This window comes from Petromyzon marinus, chromosome 1, assembly GCF_048934315.1.
Source record: "Petromyzon marinus isolate PM22_M1 ecotype Great Lakes invasive population chromosome 1, UKy_Petmar_22M1.pri1.0, whole genome shotgun sequence".
NCBI lineage: Eukaryota > Metazoa > Chordata > Hyperoartia > Petromyzontiformes > Petromyzontidae > Petromyzon > Petromyzon marinus.
Window position 1 is genome coordinate 12,771,918 of NC_133667.1, and position 12,105 is coordinate 12,784,022.

Here is a 12,105-nt window from a genome sequence, read left to right on the forward strand (position 1 = left end):
CCACCCACAACACACACCTCACACACATACACACACCCAACGCATGAACACACCCCACCCACACACCACCCACCTACACACATCACGCACCCACCACCTATGCACACACACACCACCCAACCATCACCCACCAATAACACACCACACACACAAACACCCCCCCCCCTCCTTGACTCACTGTTAATGAAATAGCTAAGGATGTTTTTAACTCGTATATAATAATAACTGTAAATATATATTAGTTTAGTTTTACCGTGTATTGAATTTAGAGGAAGGCCGTCTCACCGTGAAAGTATTAATGCAGAAGATTTAAATGTGCAATACGTTTTACTTTCATGCAAGTTTGTTTTTAACTCGTATATAATAATAACTGTAAATATATATTAGTTTAGTTTAATCGTGTATTGAATTTAGAGGAAGGCCGTCTCACCGTGAAAGTATTAATGCAGAAGATTTAAATGTGCAATACGTTTTACTTTCATGCAAGTTTGTTTTTAACTCGTATATAATAATAACTGTAAATATATATTAGTTTAGTTTAATCGTGTATTGAATTTAGAGGAAGGTCGTCTCACCGTGAAAGTATTAATGCAGACGATTTAAATGTGCAATACGTTTTACTTTCATGCAAGTTTGTTTTTAACTCGTATATATTAATAACTGTAAATATATATTAGTTTAGTTTAATCGTGTATTGAATTTAGAGGAAGGCCGTCTCACCGTGAAAGTATTAATGCAGAAGATTTAAATGTGCAATACGTTTTACTTTCATGCAAGTTTGCAAACAAGCCTCGTGTTCAGTATTTTGTAAATACAAATTTTTCATTTGTAGCAATGTTTCTTGGCATTTATGGTTTTGTTGGAACGTTTATTAATATTGTTTTACTTGCTTGCACGACACACACATACATCGCGCGCATACACACGCTATTCACACACCGTGCACACCCCACGCACACACACAAACCATGCTTGCACCCCACGCACACATGCACCCCACACATATACACACACCACACACACCCCCCACACACACCACGCACACACACACCCCACACACACACCCCATGCCTACACCACACACACCCCACGCACACATACACCCCACACATACACACACCATGCTCACACACCATGCTCACACCCCACACACACACCCCATGCACAAACTACACACACACCCCACGCACACATACACCCCACACACACTCCACACACACACCATGCACACACCACACACACACACCACGCACACATATACCCCACACACACACCATATGCACACACCACACATACAGCCCACACATACACACACCATGCACACACACCATGCATTCACCCCATGCACGCACCCCGACTAGCGCTTAGGTCAACTAGAACACACAAACCGAACCTCTCCACCTGGGTTTTCATCCCGGCAAACCGAGCGAGTGACCTGGCCATGGGTTTCCCATGTGAGAGAGAATTGGCAAAGTTCGGTGTGAGATGTTGACTCCCGGACCCTGTGGTAAAACATGGGTGAGTTTGACGCAAGACCACCTCCGGGAGAATCCGCGTAGAATATGATGGTGCACCCAGATGCACGAGCACTCAAGGGGGGTAAGTTGGAAAGGGCAGGGAGTGTTGGAATGCAATAATACTGTTTTCCTGAGACAGATAGTGCGAGTGGAAGAATGGCGAGTGTGGCCTGGGTGCATCATCAACACATCGTGCATCTAAAATTATCCCCGATTATGACAATAAAAACAGCTGTAAGTATACAGTGAGGGAAACAAGTATTTGATCCCCTGCTGATTTTGTACATTTGCCCACTAACGAAGAAATGATCAGTCTATAATTTTAATGGTAGGTTTGTTTAAACAGTGAGAGACTGAAAAAAATCCAGAAAAACGCATGTCAAAAATGTTATAAATTGATTTTCATTTTAATGAGGGAAATAATTATTTGACTCGGCTGCAAAACATGACTTAGTACTTGGTGGCAAAACCCTTGTTGGCAATCACAGAGATCATACGTTTCTTGTAGTTGGCCACCAGGTTTGCACACATCTCAGGAGGGCTTTTGTCCCACTCCTCTTTGCAGGTCTTCTCCAAATCATTAAGGTTTCGAGGCTGGCGTTTGGCAACTCGAACCTTCAGCTCCCTCCACAGATTTTCTATGGGAATAAGGTCTGGGGACTGGCTAGGCCACTCCACGACCTTAATGTGCTTCTTCTTGAGCCACTCCTTTGTTGCCTTGGCCGTGTGTTTTGGGTCACTGTCATGCTGGAATAGCCATCCACGACCCATTTTCAATGCCCTGGCTGAGGGAAGGAGGTTCTCACCCAAGAGTTGATGGTACGTGGCCCCGTCCATCGTCCCTTTGATGCGATGAAGTTGTCCTGTCCCCTTAGCAGAAAAACATCCCCAAAGCATGTTTCCACCTCCATGTTTGACGGTGGGGATGGTGTTCTTGGGGTCATAGGCAGCATTCCTCCTCCTCCAAACACGGCGAGTTGAGTTGATACCAAAGAGCTCCATTTTGGTCTCATCTGACCACAACACTTTCACCCAGGTCTCCTCCAAATCATTCAGATGTTCATTGGCAAACTTCAGACGGGCATGTATATGTGGTTTCTTGAGCAGGGGGACCTTGCAGGCGCTGCAGGATTTCAGTCCTTCACGGCGTAGTGTGTTACCAATTGTTTTATTGGTGACTATGGTCCCAGCTGCCTTGAGATCATTGACAAGATCCTCCCGTGTAGTTCTGGGCTGATTCCTCACCGTTCTCATGATCATTGCAACTCCACGAGGTGAGACCTTGCATGGAGCCCCAGGCCGTGGAAGATTGACAGTTCTTTTGTGTTTCTTCCATTTGCGAATAAACGCACCAACTGTTACCTTATTCTCACGACGTTTCGACCATAACACAAACGGTCGTCATCAGGTGTGTCGGTTTGCATACATTTATTGATTTGTAAAGGTTTATTTATTTATAAAAACCGTCAGCGCCACGTGCAGCGATTTGGTAGTTTATTTAGAAGGACGAGTCCATCTATGTTCTGAAAAGAGGAGGGGGAAGACGAAAAATTAAAGTATGCTGTCTGAAAGCCACTGTAAGCGCGAACAATCAATTAAGACCTGAATGGTTTATCAAATCTTTCCAATGATTGCTAAGCCAGAATCCATCTTCTCGGTTGAAATTGTCTCTGTGTTTGTATATGTGGATAGCCTCATGAACGAATCTCTCATGGTAGCCAGATGGCTTACAAAGAACCTTTGTCCGGGAAAAGTCAATGTCATGTGAGCCTACTGAATTATAACAATGATCTGCCACGGCCGAGGTGTTGGTCCTACCGTGTTTAAGGTCTGCTTTGTGTTCACGAATGCGGTCCGAGACATGGCGTTTGGTTTCTCCAATGTAACTACTACCACAGAGGCAACTTAGTTTGTAGACACCAGGGTACTGTGTGTCCGGAATCACATCTTTTACAGACGGAACCAGATAACGGATTTTATGTAATGTGTTGAAACGGACCTGGATCTTGTGTTTATTCAAGATTTTGGAGATCTTTTTTTGTGATCCCCGCAATGTAGGGTAAAGTGATGGTTTTGAAAGGCTCCTCAAGAGGGTCCTTCTTCATGGTTTGAGTGATAGCTTTGCGGATTGTATAGTCAGAGTAACCATTAGCCTTAAGAGCTTGGTGTACGTGCTTGAGTTCACTGCCTATGTGTTCCAGGTCGGATATGCATTGGGCTCTATGATGCAGAGTCTTGATGAGATAATTCTTCTGTGATGGATGGTGGTGGGAATCCGGTTTCAGATAAGCATCCGTATGGGTAGCTTTTCTGTAGACAGAGTGGCTCATTGAACCATCAGGTCTCTTTTTAATTATAACATCCAAAAAAGGTAGCTTGCCATCTTTTTCGACTTCCATGGTAAATCTGATCGCTGGGTGTATGGAATTGATGTGGTCGAAGAATTGGTCTAGAGCAGGCCGGCCATGTGGCCAGATGACAAAAGTGTCATCCACGTACCTCTTCCATAAGGTTGGGCGCAGAGTGGCAGTCTGGATGGCGTCAGTCTCAAATTTCTCCATGAAAATGTTAGCTATAACCGGAGATAGGGGGGAGCCCATTGGGGTGCCCTCAGTTTGTTTGTAGAAAGTTCCATTCCAAGTGAAGTATGTATTGGTTAAACAGTGTCTCACCAGGGTGGGTACCTCAGTGTTTAGTCCTTGATGAACCAAGTCTTCAATGATTGCGATGGTGTCAGGTACAGGAACCTTGGTGAATAAGGAAACTACATCAAAACTGACAAGCAGGTCGTCTGGGGACAGGGAAATACCCTTGATTGTCGATACCAGGTGAGTAGAATTTTGTTTTATATATATTTTATTATTTTATTGTTTCCCTTCAACGTGACTTTACCGAAAGAGCTAAGAATATGAATTACTGCAGTCACGAAAGCTTTAAATAAAAATTAGTTGTTACCTTCTCACCAAGCTGCTTGGCAATGGTCTTGTAGCCCATTCCAGCCGTGTATAGGTCTACAATCTTATCCCTGACATCCTTGGAGAGCTCTTTGGTCTTGGCCATGGTGGAGAGTTTGGAATTTGATTGATTGCTTCTGTGGACAGGTGTCTTTTATACAGGTAACAAGCTGAGATTAGGAGCACTCCTTTTAAGAGAAATCTTTCTGATTGAGAGGCGGTCAAATTCTTATTTCCCTCATTAAAATGCAAATCAAATAATAACATTTTTGACATGCGTTTTTCTGGATTTTTTTTGTTATTCTGTCTCTCACTGTTCAAATAAACCTACCATTAAAATTATTGACTGATCATTTCTTTGTCAGTGGGCAAACGTACAAAATCAGTAGGGGATCAAATACTTTTTTCCCTCACTGTATCAAAGTGTGGCATTGGCATTGTGTGCATGTTGAGTAGCGTGGAGAGGGTAGGCTCGAGAATAAGCGCGGCAGGCAGAGGCCATGCGCAAGATTAATTTCCCTGGCATTCAAGTGTCCAGCACGGCCAGTGGGGAAACTCTTCAACCTCGCTCCCGCTGATCCCCATCACGGATCGCGTGGCAAACAGAGGTAGAGGGGAGTCGGGGAGCACGTGTATGTGGCCTTACAGCAAGTCGTGTGGTGGACCGTAACGGGTGGAGGCCGTTCTCCAATTCGCCTTTAACGCAGCGAATACGTTCATCATCTGCACATGCTCAGAGTTCATCACTCCATCTTCTCGGCGGACAATATCTCAGCCGCATTCCATTCAGTAGATAAAACTCATTTGTGCTCCTTAAAGTGATTAGCCAGATTTTAATTATCTGATGGACACTTACAAGTATCCGTCCTGAAATAGTTGTCATATCAGCACCTGTCAAATCAGCAGCACACTCTGAACGTGACCTTCTCTGGCAACACTGTGAAACAACAACCCCACTCCAACCTACCTCGGTGTGAAACTGGTAGCTGCCAAGACCAAAACAAGGGTCAACCTGGTCCGCAAACTGGCTAGCACAAGCTGGGGAGCATCAGCACCCAGTGCTATGGACAGCAATGATGGCACTTGCGTACTTTGTAGCCGAGTACCGTGAACCAGTATGGACCAGAAGTAGTTGTTGGATACATGAGCCTTGTCCAAAATTTCTATTACCAATAATATCTGCCGATATATTTATTTTTAATAATAAAGAAAAAATAATGAATAAAAACACACAAACCCAAAAACACGCAATCACAGATGGAAATCGTAAAAATGCCATAAATGTATAGAATAAGAAACCCCAAGAGAGGGCAGAGAGGTTATCTGCGAAATCTCCAGACTGCCACGGAAGGACGGTGAAAAAGGGGTATCTGTTTTCTCTCACTCAAGGGTTGGAGAGAGAGACCCCGGCCGTCTTTGTCTCTCCCCGCAGCACGGGAAAATAATTTAGGAGGAGCCATCTGGATTCGCTGGGTGAAGGGATACCTTGTGAGGAGGGTCCGGTGATCGATGTATAACGCAGGATGGCTTGTTGACGGACACACACGGACACAACAACAACCGCCATTCGCCACTAAGTGGCGGTGACGTCACCACGACGCTTGTGCCAGGCTATGTGCACCCTGAGGCCACGTGAAGTGTCGAACGCCCGCTGGCAGGAGGTCACGGGGCAGACCCAGGTGCCACGGGTCGACTGACTGAGATGACTGGCTGATGCACCACCACACGGACACACACACACACACGAACACACACACGAACGCACACACACACAAGCCACGCCCCCCCTCCACTGCGAAGAGCCGAGGTTCTTTTTGAATATAATGGCCCACCATCATCTCGACAAACCAGTCCAGCCCGTTCCAGTTAAGTTCGACACACCGAGTTCAACAGCCGGGAGCGGCAGAAGAGATGGCGAGAGCGAGAGGCTGGCTCTGAAGGGCCCCTCGATCAACCGAGCATGGCGAGACTCACAGAATTAGCGAGGTGCCACCGAGTGTGAGTTCAGAGCTGAGGGACGAAGTATCGCTCAAAACGTATTCCTACATCAAGTGCCAGCCATCCAGTAGCGGAAAAAGCTTGGCCAGCCGCCAACAAACAAAGAGTCAACGAGTCAGCGCCGCCAAGCAAGAGCGTGCAGCAGTCATCCAGCAGTGAAGAAGCCGGCTGTCAGCGAATCAGCGCTGAGAGCGCTCGGGGCGTCTCAACAGAGAGAGAGCGTGCGACTTGGCTCATCCAGCAGCGGAAAGAGCCTGAGCAGCCGCCCGTGAACAAGAGTGTGTCAGCGCCAGCGAGCGCCCCGTGTGTTCGACCCACACTCGCACCGACCAGCTGAGCGCGATCGCGCATCTTCAAGGAGAGGGAGCTGCCCGCAGCAGTGACAGAAGCCACGGCCGCTGCGGGCCAGCGCTGAGAGCGTTCGGGCAGCACCAGGACGAACGCAGCGTGCCGGCGATGCTTCGCACCCCGAGCGAGAATTCAACTCAGCCATCGGTCGTGTGCCCCTCCCCCGCCTTCACAAACCCGCTTTCGCTGACGTTGCCCGATCACACGAGAATTTACCAAAGCGACAATCCACCTCAGCCATACCACATCAAGACTAATGATAAAGTACATTGAAATATCAAATGATAATGAAGAACATGGCTAACCCATTGAATTACGTGGATACGGTCACTTAGAAGTATTTCAGTCGGTCGTCTTTAATTGCATCATCTTGTTATGGATCTAGGAATGAACGCGGTACTGTGTGTGCAAATTCCAGTATAATCATTCATAATAGAGAATTAAGGTTTTGCTTAGAGTAGCATTTGCATGTTTTTTTTTATTACGTCTCTCTCTCTCTCAACAACTGAGGTCGCGTTACGCGGTAATTAACCATATGGCCGAGGCCAAAGTGAAAACGTAATCGTGATGGTTACCGTGTTAATGCTGTGTTGAAATTCCGAGATTGAGAGTTCTCATTATCCAAAAATTAAAGTTTAGCTAGAAAATAAAATTTATTAAAGCAGAAGGGTTGTGTGTGATTCTTTCCGTGATTCTGCATAATAACTGAATTCTGCGATTGAGATCTGAACCTGGTGACCTAAGCACACTAATACTTTCAGTACATGTTAAAGTGATTATACCGATCGATGATGCAAAGTTAAACAACGAAGCCGAGTTGACTCTGGTATGATCACGGCACCTGCATAATTGCATACGATTAATTGCATTATCCCGATTGATAACTGACCCTCGTCACCGAGGCGGGGCCTGATTCTCATAATGCTCTCATTAACATAACCACATTCACTCGCATAATTTATACGCATAATTACCCAAATTAACATAATTTCGGATAAATTATGCAATTTTCAAATTTCATTGAATTTACATGAATATCATCAAATTTCCATAACCCACATATACCTCATAGTCACTCTCAACTTGTTAATGTCCAATGGAACATTGCAATGCAGTGGAACCCTCAAGTCGACCCCAACACTATTCATCACAACGCTGCAACCCTCCGGGAAACTCCTGCGAATTGAGCGAAACAGCCGCCTTCCCATTCATCAGGGCCTCAATAACGTCCCTCGCCGTTGCTTGACGTCACGCAAACCATTTTGGTCCCATTCCCTTAACCTTTAACAATGCGAATTCAACCCCGATGAAGCTTGGAAAAAAATAAGGGAGTTCAACAGAACTCACAAAGCTCATGGTCCACCCTAAACCGCATCTGTACAAACCATGGCAGATGCGGATACCTGGAAAATGAAAACTCTCCAGTGTGCGACTGTGGTCATCCAGAACAGACCATCCAGCATATGAAGCAATGCCCGATCCAGAAAAAACGAAGGAGACATCACAGCGACACACTCCGCTGGCTCCTGACGTGGCTATCTCACTTGAATGTGAAATTGTAGTTGTTGTGGCTCTGCATCCACATCTGCAACCTTGCGAAAGATCAGCAGCAGCCATGTTGGATAAAAAGCCTTCTCCGAGCCATCATCATCTCTCTCACGATGCTGCGAGTTGGAGAATACTTAATTAATTTGGCGTTTGTCAAATGCAGGGCATTAGGTAGGCTGATGTATCTATTCAGAGTTTTGCGTGTTGGCATGCATGCCATGGGTTTCTCCAGGCACACTGATTTTAACTCAGTGCTGTCATAGCTCATAGCACTTACTCATGTGGTACACAACTTGAGTTTCATTACCACATTGGATAACGATGAACGCAAATTACATATGCATGAATCTGTCTTCAAAGCCAAACCCAGCATGCTTTAGTAATGACCGAGAAAACAGACCGCTTACCTGACACAATTGTACGGTCTGACAATCAGCATGTAAGCCAATGCCTCCCATTGGTGCAGAGGCCTCCACTGTGATTGGTCGGGAGGCAAGATTGAAGGTTTTTGGAGGAAATATTTTGAAGGTAAAAAGGTGGGAAAAGCAAGGGGTGGACTGGAGGACAGTGGAGAACCGTTGGTGGGGGTCAGGATTGGCCGAAGGGAGTGGGGGCGAAAGAAGCTTCCAGAGAGGGGGCTTGGGAGGTATAAAAGGAGACAAGCACAGGGATTGGGGAGATTCGAGAGATGAAGATCAAGGGTCAAGAACCAGTCCTGGGCATCGTTAGTGCCGTGTCTGAATAAAGGCTTTTAAAAGTCACGTGTCGGCGTCACAACACATGTAAATTACATCACAATTTTTGCACATGGCTTTGATGATGAATGCTAGTGATGCAGAGGATGATTTAGATGCTGCGTTTGACATTTTCCGGGTTGATAAAAAAAAAGTATTCAAAAATTTCACTTTTTCACCAACAGTGAATTCAGCATGAACTATATTGGCCTTTAAAAGTCAAACACATTTATGCATGAACTTAAAGAGCATTTGACAGCACCAGTCGAACACATCTGAGCTGCACCAGCGCACGGCCCTCGGTATGTGTGTGTGTGTGGATCCCACTGGATATTTGCAAAGCTGAGCCAAAAGCAACTCTGGCCTCACAAGACAACTGAATATGTCTTGGGGCCAAGCAGGACCATGAGTGGGGTAAAAAAAATTAAACCGGTGCCTACTGAGCCACGGACAGACTTATTTGGCACGGCTCAGTTGTATGGTGTAAAAGGGGTATAAGAAAGTTACAAGTTAAATTATTGGTTGGAGATCAACCTGGCCCACCATTATCCCTCTGTGATAAATCGATCGAGTACCACCTTGTGGGTCAACGAGCTCCATGGAAAGAAAGCCCCCCCCCCCTCTCCCATCATAGAAATTTGGAATTTCCACCAATTAGTGCTACTTCATATTTGTCTGAGAAGGGAGACAATATGGGCTTTGTTGACTATGCCAGTGCAAGTTTCCATGCGCTCATATGAGGCTCCGAAAACCTCGGTGAGGCGGTGTAAGTGTTACCCGGGCACGCGTTGCCACTGGCGATTGATGGCTGTTGAGTCACAAAAGCCATCAATCTTGAGGCTATATCCGCGAGTAATAAGAACAAATAGTAATTTACAATCCTTTATCCATCCACTGCTGGATGGAAGGCCTCCCCAGCGCGCTGACTGTGGGGGATTGCTTGACCATCTTTCACCACGCTAGTCAGTGCCGGGCTGAAGTGGTTGGAACCCAGGAGCGGCACAAATACAAATTTGCAAGCGATATTAGCTGTGGCCAGAAAATAGAAACTCAGGTTTTGCCAGGTTCTCAGCACAGTTGCACTATCCACGGTGCTCTCGCTACACCAGGATGGTTTGTACTAGATGAGAATTCCACAAGCATTGACAACACATTTGTACAGCCACCCTTGCTTCAGCTGCTGCCTCCGATGCGGACAATTTCGTAGCAGTGTCTGCTGCTAACAATTCGGCTTCCCATTTATCTGTGCATTTACCTTAAACCTCGACTTCGCTACATAACCTCACTCAAAACTCTTTATCTGGTTATTTAAAACCAGTACCAAGAACTGTGCCAAAAACATTGAACCTTAAACACGCACCCATATTCTCCGAAACAAGTTACCTGATTAGCTCACCTTAATAAGCATGGTTTTGAAATCTGCTCTTTGTCTTGTGGCATTGTCTCAAATCTTACGAGTTGTATTTTTATCTGGTCTCATAACATGACTGCTGCTTGCGATGATCTTTCTGACTATAACCAGATGAAAAGAGCATATTGAAATAGCACACCTCTTTCACAAGTGAGACTGTGGGAGACACCAAGTCTCCAAAGTCTCACTCACTCACATGCTATAAGGACTGCCCGCAAAAAATTACATCATAGAATGACTTCTGACAACTGTTTCAGCGACTGTATTTTATCCATATACTAGGCGGTGCACTTTCCCATTCGTCCCGATAAAGATAAATGTTCAGCCAAATACAGGTAGTCCTCTACTTACGATGGAGATGCGTTACGACGACCCCAACGTAAGTAAAAAAATATCGTAAGTCGAAGATGGCCTAGCCTACCCAGGAGTCTTAAAGAAAGGTGATAATTTAGCAAAACAGAGCAATTTACAGTACCGTACTGTATCAACTATATACTGTATGTATTTATTAATTACAATACTGTGTTGCACAGCAAAATGTAAAGTAAAAAAAACAGGTACAGTACACGCGCTAACACCGTGACAACTTCACTCCGTCGACCAGAGTGTTGAGAGTGAGGCATCACCACACAAGGAGGGAGATGCGAACATCCCGGCAGCGTCCCAACGCACAGTATCGTACCTCGTATGCTGCTGCGTTTGCCTGCCGCGCGAAATTTTAAATATTTTACAATTTTGTCGTATCGCTATCGCCATCGTAACATCGAAATATCGTAAGTCGGACCATCGTAACTCGGGGACTTATCTGTAAAGCGAAAGCCAAATTCAACGTGGTGGGGTTTTGTGCAGTCATTTGTGACCAGGCCAAGACCGTCGTCAAGTCACTCCACTTGAGAACAGAAACTGAAAGCTGGATTTGAACCGAGGTTTTCAGCGGCGCCAGAGAAGTGCTCTGGCCCCTGATCCACTCCGGCCACATTTTCTTTCGCACTCCCTCGTTTTTAACAGTGGCCGCACACGTCGCAGCAGAAGGGCTTCTCGCCCGAGTGCATCTGCAGGTGGCGCCGCAGGCCAAACGCCTGCGCGAACGCCTGACCGCACACCTTGCAGCGGTGCGGGTTGTCGGCGGAGGCTGCATTCGCCAGCGAGCACTTGCGCTCGTACGGCTCGGCATCTCCACCGGAGGGCTTCTGCCCCGTCGCTTTGCCGAGACCCTCCTGCCGATGGTTTGCCTGCGCGGGAATGAACGACGCCCCCTCGGCGGCTGGGCTGCAGCCTTCACGAGGGCGGTGGCGGCGATTTCTTCTTCTGCTTCGGTCATTTGGCCTTTCTCCGACTCTGACGAAGCGTACTGGCCAGCGCCTACCTCGTACGCATTGGGCAGCGAGGTCACGCCTTCAATGATGATATCTGGATGGCTCTCCGGCAGACGTTTACCTGCAGCAGAAGATGCGCCAGTCGCATTGCTCTCACGCGTTTAAACTGAATAAAGTAGAAATTAAAGTTAGTGTCGACCGGGCAAATTACTCGGTTGAAAGACACGTAACGTGGCCGGGCGATAGGGTATCCATGCAAAGCGTTAAAACGGCATATTA